The sequence below is a fragment of the Brachyhypopomus gauderio genome, unplaced genomic scaffold (genome assembly GCF_052324685.1).
Source record: "Brachyhypopomus gauderio isolate BG-103 unplaced genomic scaffold, BGAUD_0.2 sc175, whole genome shotgun sequence".
Classification (NCBI taxonomy): Eukaryota; Metazoa; Chordata; class Actinopteri; order Gymnotiformes; family Hypopomidae; genus Brachyhypopomus; species Brachyhypopomus gauderio.
In genome coordinates, this window is record NW_027506996.1 from 262,930 (window position 1) to 273,679 (window position 10,750).

General features: G+C 42.6%; 1 long non-coding RNA gene across 1 annotated transcript; it reads right to left on the reverse strand.

Annotated features, from left to right (window-relative positions):
* Window positions 1-4,107: 4,107 nt before the first annotated feature.
* On the reverse strand, window positions 4,108-8,069 carry LOC143501896 (uncharacterized). Its single transcript, XR_013126987.1, has 3 exons — window positions 6,866-8,069; window positions 4,438-4,516; window positions 4,108-4,335 (listed from the first exon to the last, which is right to left on the reverse strand). It is a non-coding gene; the product is annotated as an uncharacterized LOC143501896 (long non-coding RNA).
* Window positions 8,070-10,750: the final 2,681 nt, after the last annotated feature.

Consider the following 10,750-nt stretch of genomic DNA (forward strand, 5'->3'; position numbering starts at 1 on the left):
CCTATCATCACCCGCACACGTAGACCCTCACACATATACACCTACACGCACATGCACATTCACCCCAACATAAAATCCTCCACACATTCGACCACACCCATATACACTCCTGCGCACATATACACACCCCCAAATGTACCCTCACCCCAATATATTCACACACACCCATATATTCCCCCCCAACATGTACTCCTTCATCTACCTGTACAAAAAGAGACAAGGACAAAGACACACACTCATCCAAACCAACACACCCTCCGCGGCGGGGGTGAATGGCTGGACCAGCAAGGACCGGTAGCAGTCCCAGGACGCCACCAGCCCAGCTCCGCGCTAGTGACCCACCCCCGCTCCAGCAGGGGGCAGGAAACAGGTGAAGGAAGGCCTTCCCACCCCTCCACCCCCAGTGCTGTGTTGTGTGTAGGTGTTGGTGTATATGCATGGCCCACCTCGTCAACCTCTGGATAACATGCCTGCGCCCCAGGATCCTAAATGTACAAGGACTGTGTGTGTGTGTGTGTGTGTGTGTGTGTGTGGGTGGGTGGGTGTATGGTGGGAATGCTTGGGTCCAGAGGAAATGGTCCTCTGGAAGAGGAGAGCCAGCTTGCTAGCTGGCTCATTAGGCACCGAGCTTCACTGCCCCCCCGCCCGAGGCAGAGAGTTGTCGACCCGGGGAGACCAGGGGGACACCACACTCTGCCACCGCATCCAAGCCCAGACCCCCACCACCCCCACCGCAGAGAGCAGCCAAAACACATATTCTCTCTCACACACGCATACACCCACACACATTCATCCCATATATACATCTCCACACACATATACACCCACACACGTTTGTCCTATATACCCAACACACCCATGTAAGCACCCACAACCATACCAATTGCACAGTTATCCAACGACAACAGGCATCAACAGGGTGAAGATGTGTTGGTCTGAGTCCGGAACCCAGCGCCCCCCGGCCTGCCCCAGATCCCCCCAATAGCCACCGCCCCACCCCCACCACCCAGGCATCTCAGAGCCCAAAAGCCCAGACCCGACGCCCCGACACAAGGTCGACCGACCCACCCCACCCAGCGGTGCGCCCGTAGCAGTGCAGGTCCCCCAGCACGGGCAGGACCCCAGCACGGGGTCGGGTGGCCCCAGGCACCAGGCCCTGGGTCTCGCCACCTAACCCCGCAGGGGAGACCAGCCACCCCCCTTAGGGCCAGCACCTGCTCCCTCCGCACCCCCGTCCCTGCACCCCAGAGTCCAGAGGCAGCGCCACCCAAGCACCCCCCACCACCGCCAGCCAGGGCAAACACACAAACATCCCAGGCCGGCAGCCCCGACCCCCCAGCCCAGAAAGTGGCCGGCATGAGCAGTCCCCCCGGAGTCGATCCCCAGCCACCAACCGGCCACCAGGGAGCTGGGGTCTGCACCCGTCCAGCCATGCAACTGTCCATCTGGTCCCTGTGCATGTTTCTGGCATCTTTTTTTTTTTCCCACCACCACCCCCCTCTTCGGAGGACTATTGATACTTTATTATTTATTGTTTATTCAATCATAAAAACATATATAAATTTAGCACATTTTAAATGGGGGGGAGGGGGGGTATAAAGGGAGAAGAAAAGGGGGGGTGTAAAGGGGGACAGAAACAAAAGGAAGAGGGGGTTATACAGATATATAATATGTATATGGTATAATATAGTGCAATATAGTATATTATAATATAACATAATATAATACAATAATATATAATATACCATATTGCTTATAAAAAGATAGAAATGTACTTTAATCATGAACTTGTGATTTGTTTGCTACAGTTGAATTTGCTTATGTTGTGATGTAATATTTGAGTTAGTTGTGTCTAGATTAAGTCTGTATCTGTATTTATGGTAGGCTCTAAATGTGTATCTGGGGGGATATAATATATTAGAAGATTTTTCCAGTGATTGATGTTTATGTTATTTTTTGTTTTCCAATTCATGAGGATGACTTTTTTGGCAATGACTAGCGACATTAGGATTGTTCTATTGTTTTGTGGTGTTGTGCTAATGGTTGATATGTCCCCTAGTAGGCATAATGAAGGTGTTGGATGAATTTGGGTATTTAGTGCTTGAGATAGATGAGTAGTGACTTCATTTCAAAACAGGTTAACTGGAGTGCAGTGCCACATAGCATGGATATAATTATCAACAGTGTTCTGATTACAGTGTGTACAGTTTGGTGAGTTTGTGAATCCCATTTTATACATTTTGTATGTGGTATAGTGTACTCGGTGGATAACTTTATACTGGATTAGTTGTAAATTAGTATTTGTGATAATGCTATAGTTATTATTACATATCTGTATCCAAAAGTTGGTATTAAAAGTTGATGATAAATCTTCTTCCCATTGCTTATACGGTAGGCTCATGTTAAGATTTAATTGAGATATAATTTTATATATTTTGGATAATGTTTTATTTGCTGTATTAATGTTAAGAAGTTCTGAGATTGGTGTAGAGAGGGCTAGAGTAGTTGGATTGATTTTTGAACTGATGAGTGATCTTAACTGGTGATATTGTAAGAACTGAGTTCTTTCGATTCCGTAATTCTGGGTTATTTGTGGTAGTGACATCAGTGTGGTATTGTTATACAGATGTTTTAGGTGTGTGATTCCCTTATTAGCCCATGATAGATAATTTAATGTTTTTTTATTAATTGTAAAGTCCGGGTTATTTCAGATGGGTGAGTGGATGGTTGGTGTTAGTGCTGAGTTTGTTAGTTTGTGAAAATTCCACCAGGCTGTCAGAGTTGTGGCCACAGTTGTATTATAAAAACATGGGTGATGTTTAATTGTTTGGCTGATAAATGGTAAATTGGATATTTGTATATCTTTACATAGTGCTTGTTCTAAATCAGTCCATGATCTATCTGTACTATTAGGTTTTATCCATTTATCCATTTTGTTTCTGGCATCTTGAGGATTCTTACCATTGTGTTAACCTCTTCCCCTACTCCCAGACCCCTCTCTTCTTGACTTCCATCTGTCTTCCTCCGTTATCCGCTCTGTCTCCCCCAGGCTCATTCCTATGTCTCAACCAGACCCCCCACGTTTGCTCTACTCCTCAATCCTGTTCCCTTGCCCCAACCAGTTTCCTCTCCTGGCTGCCCATTTGGGTCAGAGCACTCCGCGGGGTGGGACACTTCTCACCCTTAGTGTTCCCCTTCCTTGTATTGTTTACCTGTTCCATGTCTGTTCAGCCCCTCGTTTGTCATGTTTCATCTGTGTCATGTTCCTGTCTTCAATTAGTTTACTCTAGTCTTTGCCAAGTCTGCAGCCATCTATAAAATGAGTGGTTCATAACAAAATGGCAGTGGATTCTGTATATTAATACAAGCTTTTCATGTGTACAACATTTTATATTTGTTTTTATATTTGTTTTATATTTGTTGTTTGTTTTTTCTTAACCCTCATGTTGTCTTGATATTCTGTATATACCCCGTAAAAAATGACCATGGCAAGGAAAAACTCCAGGGAGAGATTAGGAAGAACCCATTCTCCATTGGGCGCCCAGCTAGTAGCAGTCCATTTTTATTGTTCCACATCTAGGCCGAGCAGTCCCTTCAATGTGGATGTTGGGCCTAAATTATGTGTGTGCAGTGTTGTCCTGAATGAGTGTTCATATTTTTGTGAATTCAGATCTTGAACCGTTCAGTTTACAAACAATTAACGTTAATGTGATTTCTGTCACAGCACTTTATCCAATCTTGGATGCACTATAGGAAAAGTCATCAAATTTAGTGTTAAAAAAAGATAATTAAGTGGTTAAATGTGCTCTCTTCAGTTAAATGTGGTGGTGGGTCATTTTTGACCTTTAAGACAACAGAGCTTTTGATTTTTCCACTTGTAGCATGTTGTCTGGCAACCCCCACACAAGCCTTTGTTACTGCCTTGCTGGAAGTTTCCCTATGAATTAATCTGACTCTCCTCATAATCTGTGAGAATCCTAAATTGGCCATTACCAGAGTTTAAGCCCAGACTTAAAATAAGGAGTAGTCTTGTGTCACCACCACGAATAAAGGATCACTGTGCAAGCTGTACTTTATTTATTTTACTATCCACAAATTACTCAAGGACTTGATTACCGTAACAAACACAGGACTCCTGAAATATTTTAACAATACCTGGTAACAGTGGTCAATAAATAAACACATAAAGGACTTGATAAAGCAGTTCTTAGGATGCTCTACCCATGCATTTGAAAGGCCTTGGCAGGGCTTTGGAAATTGCTGAGCACATCTGGAACAAAAGGTTGCGACGTCTTTTTCTTGACGATGTAGAAGCCGTTGGTTCAAGGTGTGAAGCTGTAAAATATAATATTTATTAGAACTACAGTAAACTTCATGCTAATTAAATGTTAGAATACTGGTATAACTATGTGCCCCTCTCAGAGCATTCTGACTTACATTCTTGAAGATGTGCAGAGGAGGAGCAAGACTTCTGGCCATCAGGTACCAGACCAGCAGCGCTCCTTGCATTTGATTTCTTGAAGAGGAAACATTAAACAAAACAAACTGACAAAAATGAGAACAAGCTATAAAATAACCAAATGTTTCACTGATTTATGGAACAGTGCATGACATCAAATGATTAGTGTAAAACATTATCCCTACCTTCCAGTGAACACAGATTGTAGGTGTCATCCGAGTGAAAAAACGGAATCCACCATGCCTTTTCACAACCACAGGCTTAAGAGAGTCCTCTACAAATATCTTTGACTTTGCAAGTGAGCAGCTGAAATTTGACTCTCACATATATTGCCATTCTCACCGATGGAGAATTCCATGATATGGTTTGTCTTTGGCACCAAGGAGAGACTTGCTACTCCAGCCACTTTTGACCCATTGTTGCATGGATTAGCTGAGATAAATTTGTCTTGCTCTTCTGGATGAACATGTATAATATCCTCTTCAGTAGAAAGTGATTTTTGTTCATAGGTTTGCTCAATAATATTTTTACACAGTAGCTCTGAACCTTTCATTCCTTTGATAAATTTAAGAACCCATGAATAGTACATAAATAGCAGTGAATGTCAGAGGACAAACCAGAGTCTTCAGTTGCTTCAAGCAACTCGCTTACAGCTCTGAAGGCCTTAGTCTGGAACTGTGGCCCCTGTGGCTTTTGGTTCTTGTCTCCAAAGTGTGTCTTAGTGGTGAAATTCTGTTTGGAGGTAGTTGAAGCCATATCTTACTAACAAGTCTTACTGGACTGGACTGTTCTGGACCCAAGTGGTCCAGACAGTGGTCCAAGGTGTTGTTTTCAGATGAATATTTGCATTGCATTTGCAAATCAATGTCCCAGAGTCTGGAGGAAGAGTGGAAAGGCACATAATCTTGAGATCTAGTGAGATGCTGGTGTTGGTCAACTGTGTGTTATATCAAGACCAATGTTAGTGCAGCCATCTACCAGGAAATTTTAGAGCACTTCATGTTTCCCTCTGCTGACATGCTTTTTGGAGATGGAGATTTCATTTTCCAGCAGGACTTGGCACCTGTCCACCCTGCCAAAAGTTCCAATACCAGCTTTAATAACCACAGTATCACTGTGCTTGATTGGCCAGCAAACTCGCCTGACCTAAACCCCATAGAGAATCTATGGTGTATTGTCAAGAGGAAGATGAGAGACACCAGACCCAAAAATGTAGAAGAGCTGAAGGCTGCTGTCAAAGCAACCTGGGCTTCCATAACACCTCAGCAGTGCCACAGGCTCATCGCCTCCATGCCATGCCGCCTTGCTGCAGTAATTTGTGCAAAAGGAGCTCAGACCAAGTATTGAGTATGTTTACTGTACATGCCAACATTTCTGAATTAAAAATAATTTTCAGTTGGTTTATATAATATTTATAGATCCTGGAGGTCTCCTGGAAGTTCTCTCCTTTGTCTTGACACATTAGATTTATTGACCTTTATTTGATTCACCATCTAATCTTTTAAACTTTTTAACTGCTTAAGTAAGAAAACAAAAGAATAACGTGAATGCAAATGAAATAAATCAAAAGATGTACAGTTGGAGAACAAACAGCAAGGGTCACATTAGCTGAGTGGACATTACTTGAACTTGTTACCCCATTTGAAGAACAGATACCATATTGTATTTTACACTACTGTTGGTTATTGGCGAGGTTTATATGCTGCATATGAGACTTAAAAGGCTAGTACTTCTCATTCCATGATGCTGGATGGCACTGTCAAGCTATAGCAAAAATATCTTTTTATTTCATAATTCAATAACTTGACTAAATATTGTCCAATGAGGACAAGCAAAGAGTCCTCCAAGCACTTCTGGGAAGTTTGTTTACTTGGTGGTGATTTAAAACCTGTGGCACTTTTGAAATGAAGAGTTTTTAGGATGTAGAATTATTCTGCCTTAGGGTTGTAAGAAGTCTGAGGGCACCAATGAAATTTATGACCCCCTCTTGTTCCTGGTAGGGATGTTGAACCCTGCCTTTGAAGGTGGTGATAAGCTTATGGTGTTTAGGTTCATCCTAATTTATGGCTGGGTGATTGAGTAACCATGGAGCCAAAGTTGCTTTGACCTTGAAAACTGATGGTAAGATGGTAAAACTCCTTGCGGATGGTATTCATATGGGCCCATTTGCCTATTTTGATTGCAACCAGATTGGAGCCCAACAACTTGATGTCCCATTGGTCTGATCCTACGTCTGCTTTACTTACAACCCCAAGAATGTATGATGGTCCTCTTCCTGCACACCCTACTACACAGCCCAATCTTGTTGCAAGTATTGCACATCAACTTTGTAGCTTGACAATTTCATCATTTTTGCACCGTGCTTTCTGAAACCTTCTAGTGTCTTATTTTCTCCTTTTGACTTACCATGACACTTGCTGCACGTATGAGTGGCCTCAATCTTCACGCTTGTTGCCTCCCCTTGCATGTTGACCTGTGAAGCAACCTCTTCCCACGGCCTGACCGTCTCAGTGGTCAGTGCTCACATCAGCTCATTTTCAAGTTGCAACTTCTGTGAGGCATCTTTGCCTCACAGTCTATGGGAAAATCCAAAGTTCAATACCATTTCAAATAGTCTAAGCTGTTTTAAAGCATCCTAATTACCCTGATTCATTGGGAACAGCTATTTTAATCAACAGGTGAAAAAACAGCTCTCTACAGTTGGTCTGTGGACAGTCATGGTTAAGACAAAGGAACTAAGGACCTGTGGCTGTGCGTTGTGGTTCACAAGTCAGGAAAAGGGCTATTAGACCATATCTAAATGTTTTCAAGTTCCAGTGGCTACAGTGCAAAGCATTATTAAATACAAGATGTTCAGTACCGTGGAAAATCTCTGAGAATGTGGTCGGAAGCTAAAAGTGACACCTGTGCTAGCCTGGAAGATAGAGAGGTGAAAAAGAATCCAGTGATCATCACCAAGGCCAAACTGCTCACCTGCACAACCTCTCTCTTTGTGTCACTGTGACTTCATGTGCATCACCAGCACATTGAGGTAAACAAACACTTTTATAGGATAAACACTTTTACTTGGCTTTTCAGAGGTCACAACAACTGTGTGATATAAAAGTGTCCAGGAGTGATGCCGAGATGGCTTTAATATTATAAATTATGTTGATGGTTTGCTAGCTAGTTAAAGAAAAGAGCTAAATATGCATCAGAAGCTATAGAATATTACCTTTGGAATGTTATGGAATATTCCCTTGTAATTTAAGCTGTATAGTTAACGTTTCCTGGCTTATTCAGTAACTGTCTTTTTCCTTCAGAGTGGTGTCCTTTGACAAACCAGACCAATATTCTCAGACAACTTTGCAAAGCTAATAGGACTAGTTTCAAAACAAATACATTTTGGTTTTGCATAGCCTCCTAGAGAACATTAACTTCTCTGGGGTTAAACTGTTTATACTGAGAATAGCAACTTAACAGATGCACTGACTGATTATGCACTATTATAGACAAGTTTAATCTAATAAATATTTATGTTCATACATGCATTTGTGACTTTGCATTTGAAAGGTTCCTAATCCTGTCTATGTGCAGATGGTTTTGAGCTACACGTAGCATCCTTAACAGAAAGCAGACACCGTAGACCTCTTAGTTTTGTTTGACACATTTATTGAGAAATTTTCATTAAAAGATTTAGATTTATCTATTAAGAGCTAGTGATGGGTAAATGAGGCGTCATGAAGCATTTCGACCCATAGGGAAACTGTATTGATACTGTGTCGATACTGTGTCACTGAATACTGCCACCTACTAGACCTTAAAAATCACTACAGGCAACCTAGTTGACGGACTGATTTGATGACCTAGTCTATACAAAATGTTTTAAGTCATTGTATTTTATTGTGTATTATAGTATTTCATATATTGTTACATAAAAAAATCTTTGATATTCTTAGATACAGTCAATAAATAATGTGAACATGAAAAAGTGAATGTGTTTGAAATAAGGATGCTTGTGGACTTTTTTTCACAAATTTTTATTCAAAAAAATAAGTTTTTCCAACATTTTGAATTTTAGTCTGTTACGCTTTTTTGAAACAACTTCTCCAGCTGTAGAAAATACTTGCTCACACGGAACAGATGAGGCTGGAGTGCAAAGATATTGTAAGGACAGCCGGAAGAGATTTGGATAAATAGTCTTTTGGTTTTGCTAGTATATCAAAGGATTCTGGAGACCTGGCAATATTGCCCTCTGCCAGGTATTTCTGCACCTCCTGGATGGCATCAGCAGTGGCACTTTTGGTTTGTCTGCTTATTTCAGCCAAAGGTTATCTAAAAACAACAATTTGGCATTTAAGTACATGATGTCCAACCAACAAACAAATAATGCTGAATAACATGCCTGATGACAACAGCTGTTGTGAAGACGGTCCAGGCTGGGGCTCGTTTGTGCGTGTACTTTTTGGCCACCATTTTTTTGATGGTCTGAAAATTATTCAAATCAAAAATACATTTAAATGAAAGATGACATAAATTGGATTTATCAACTACTACTTTAGATCATTTCCACACAAACCTTTCTGGTTGGCAAAACATATGAGGGCTCAAGGACTTGAACCAGTTCACATTTCACTGCTGCAGACTACATAGCAGGAAGCTCGCGGCTAAAAGTTGGTGCTGTTCCCTGTACTGTTACTGTTCCCAGTACTGTTACTGTCCCCGGTACTGTTACTGTTCCCAGTACTGTTACTGTCCCCGGTACTGTTACTGTTCCCAGCCGGTTTCAGTGGAACAGTTGCTGTCCGCGTTTGAAAGATCAAGCTCTCGGCTGGGAGTACACGTACGTCCGCTAGCATTTAGCTGTGACCCGCTAGCATCTAGCCCCGGTTCGCTAGCATCTGGCCCCGGTTCACTAGCTTCTAGCCCCGGTTCGCTAGCATCTAGCCGTGATCCGATAGCATCTAGCTAGAAAAGAGCAAGCTCTCGGCTCGGAGTACACCACGAACATCTACTAGTCGAGAGTTTGCTCTTTCAAATGCGGACAGCAACTGTTCCACTGAAACTAGCTGTGATCCGCTAGCATCCAGCTCTGACCATCACTTTGCTGTCGACTATATTGGACACTGAATAAACAATAACACGTAATAACTTGGTGTGTGTCATGAACTTTATTGATACTGATGTAAACCAAACAATCAATAGCTGACGTCCCTTGGCTTGCTAGATATTGTTAACTAAAGCTGTCAGTATCATTTGTAATATTATAATATATATAATAATAATATGGACTGTTTTACCACTCCGTAGGATGACTAATGGAACCAGCTATACGTTAAATAATAGTTACCTCGCTAGTGCTAGCTGGTGTTAGCTTACCCTGGTATAAGTGAATAAATTATTCTACAAACAATTTGTAGCCTTTATTTAACTTGGAACCGTTCGTTGTTGAATGTTCTCCAACGATACTGGAAACGTATTTAAAATTCAGTCTCGGCAGCGACGACAGTGATGAAGTAAATACACGCTCCATGCCGAGGTGAATTGACAACAACTATCTTCTGCGAGTACCGGAACTTGTTTTACCCGGCGGTGACGTATTTCCACTTTGTTGTGAAAAGGGCCCATGTGTTATGTATTGGCGCATTTCCACTAGGGCCTGCTTGGCGCGGTACGGTTCGATTCGCGACGGTTTGTGAGTGTTTCCATTAGTACCAGGAACCGTTTAGCCGGCCCCTTTGGGTACTTTTTTCGTACCGACTCGCTTGAGGTTCTAACCGTTCCAAAGCGGTACAGTTCTGTGACGTGGAAGAACAGCATGACACTGATTGGCCAGGGAGTGTCGTCACAGGTTGCGTCAGGAGAGCGACTCCTCCGCTATGCTATGGACTCCTCAGCCATTTTTAAAACCCAAGGAGCGAAGTCTGTTCCCTGGTCAAACGCCGAGGTACAAACCTTTCTGTTAATAATCAGCGATCAAAAAAATCCAGGGCGAACTGGATGGGGCCACTAGAAATGTAAAGGTTTTTAGCGAGGTTTCCGCGCTAATGGCCACTCATGGCTACCAGCGGTCCGTTCAGCAGTGCCGGTCGGTCCAAGCTAAAAAAGCTTAACGCGATTACCGGGCGGTGAAGGACCATAACGGACGCAGCGGAGCAAACCGCAAAGACTGGAAATGGTTCCAGCAAATGGATGTCATATACGGTCACCGGCCAGCCAGTAACGGAAGAGAAAACGTGCTGGACACGGCGATGTCGGTGCTGGAGGCCATGGAGAATGGTGAGTGTATTGTGATCTCAGTTTTACTACTAG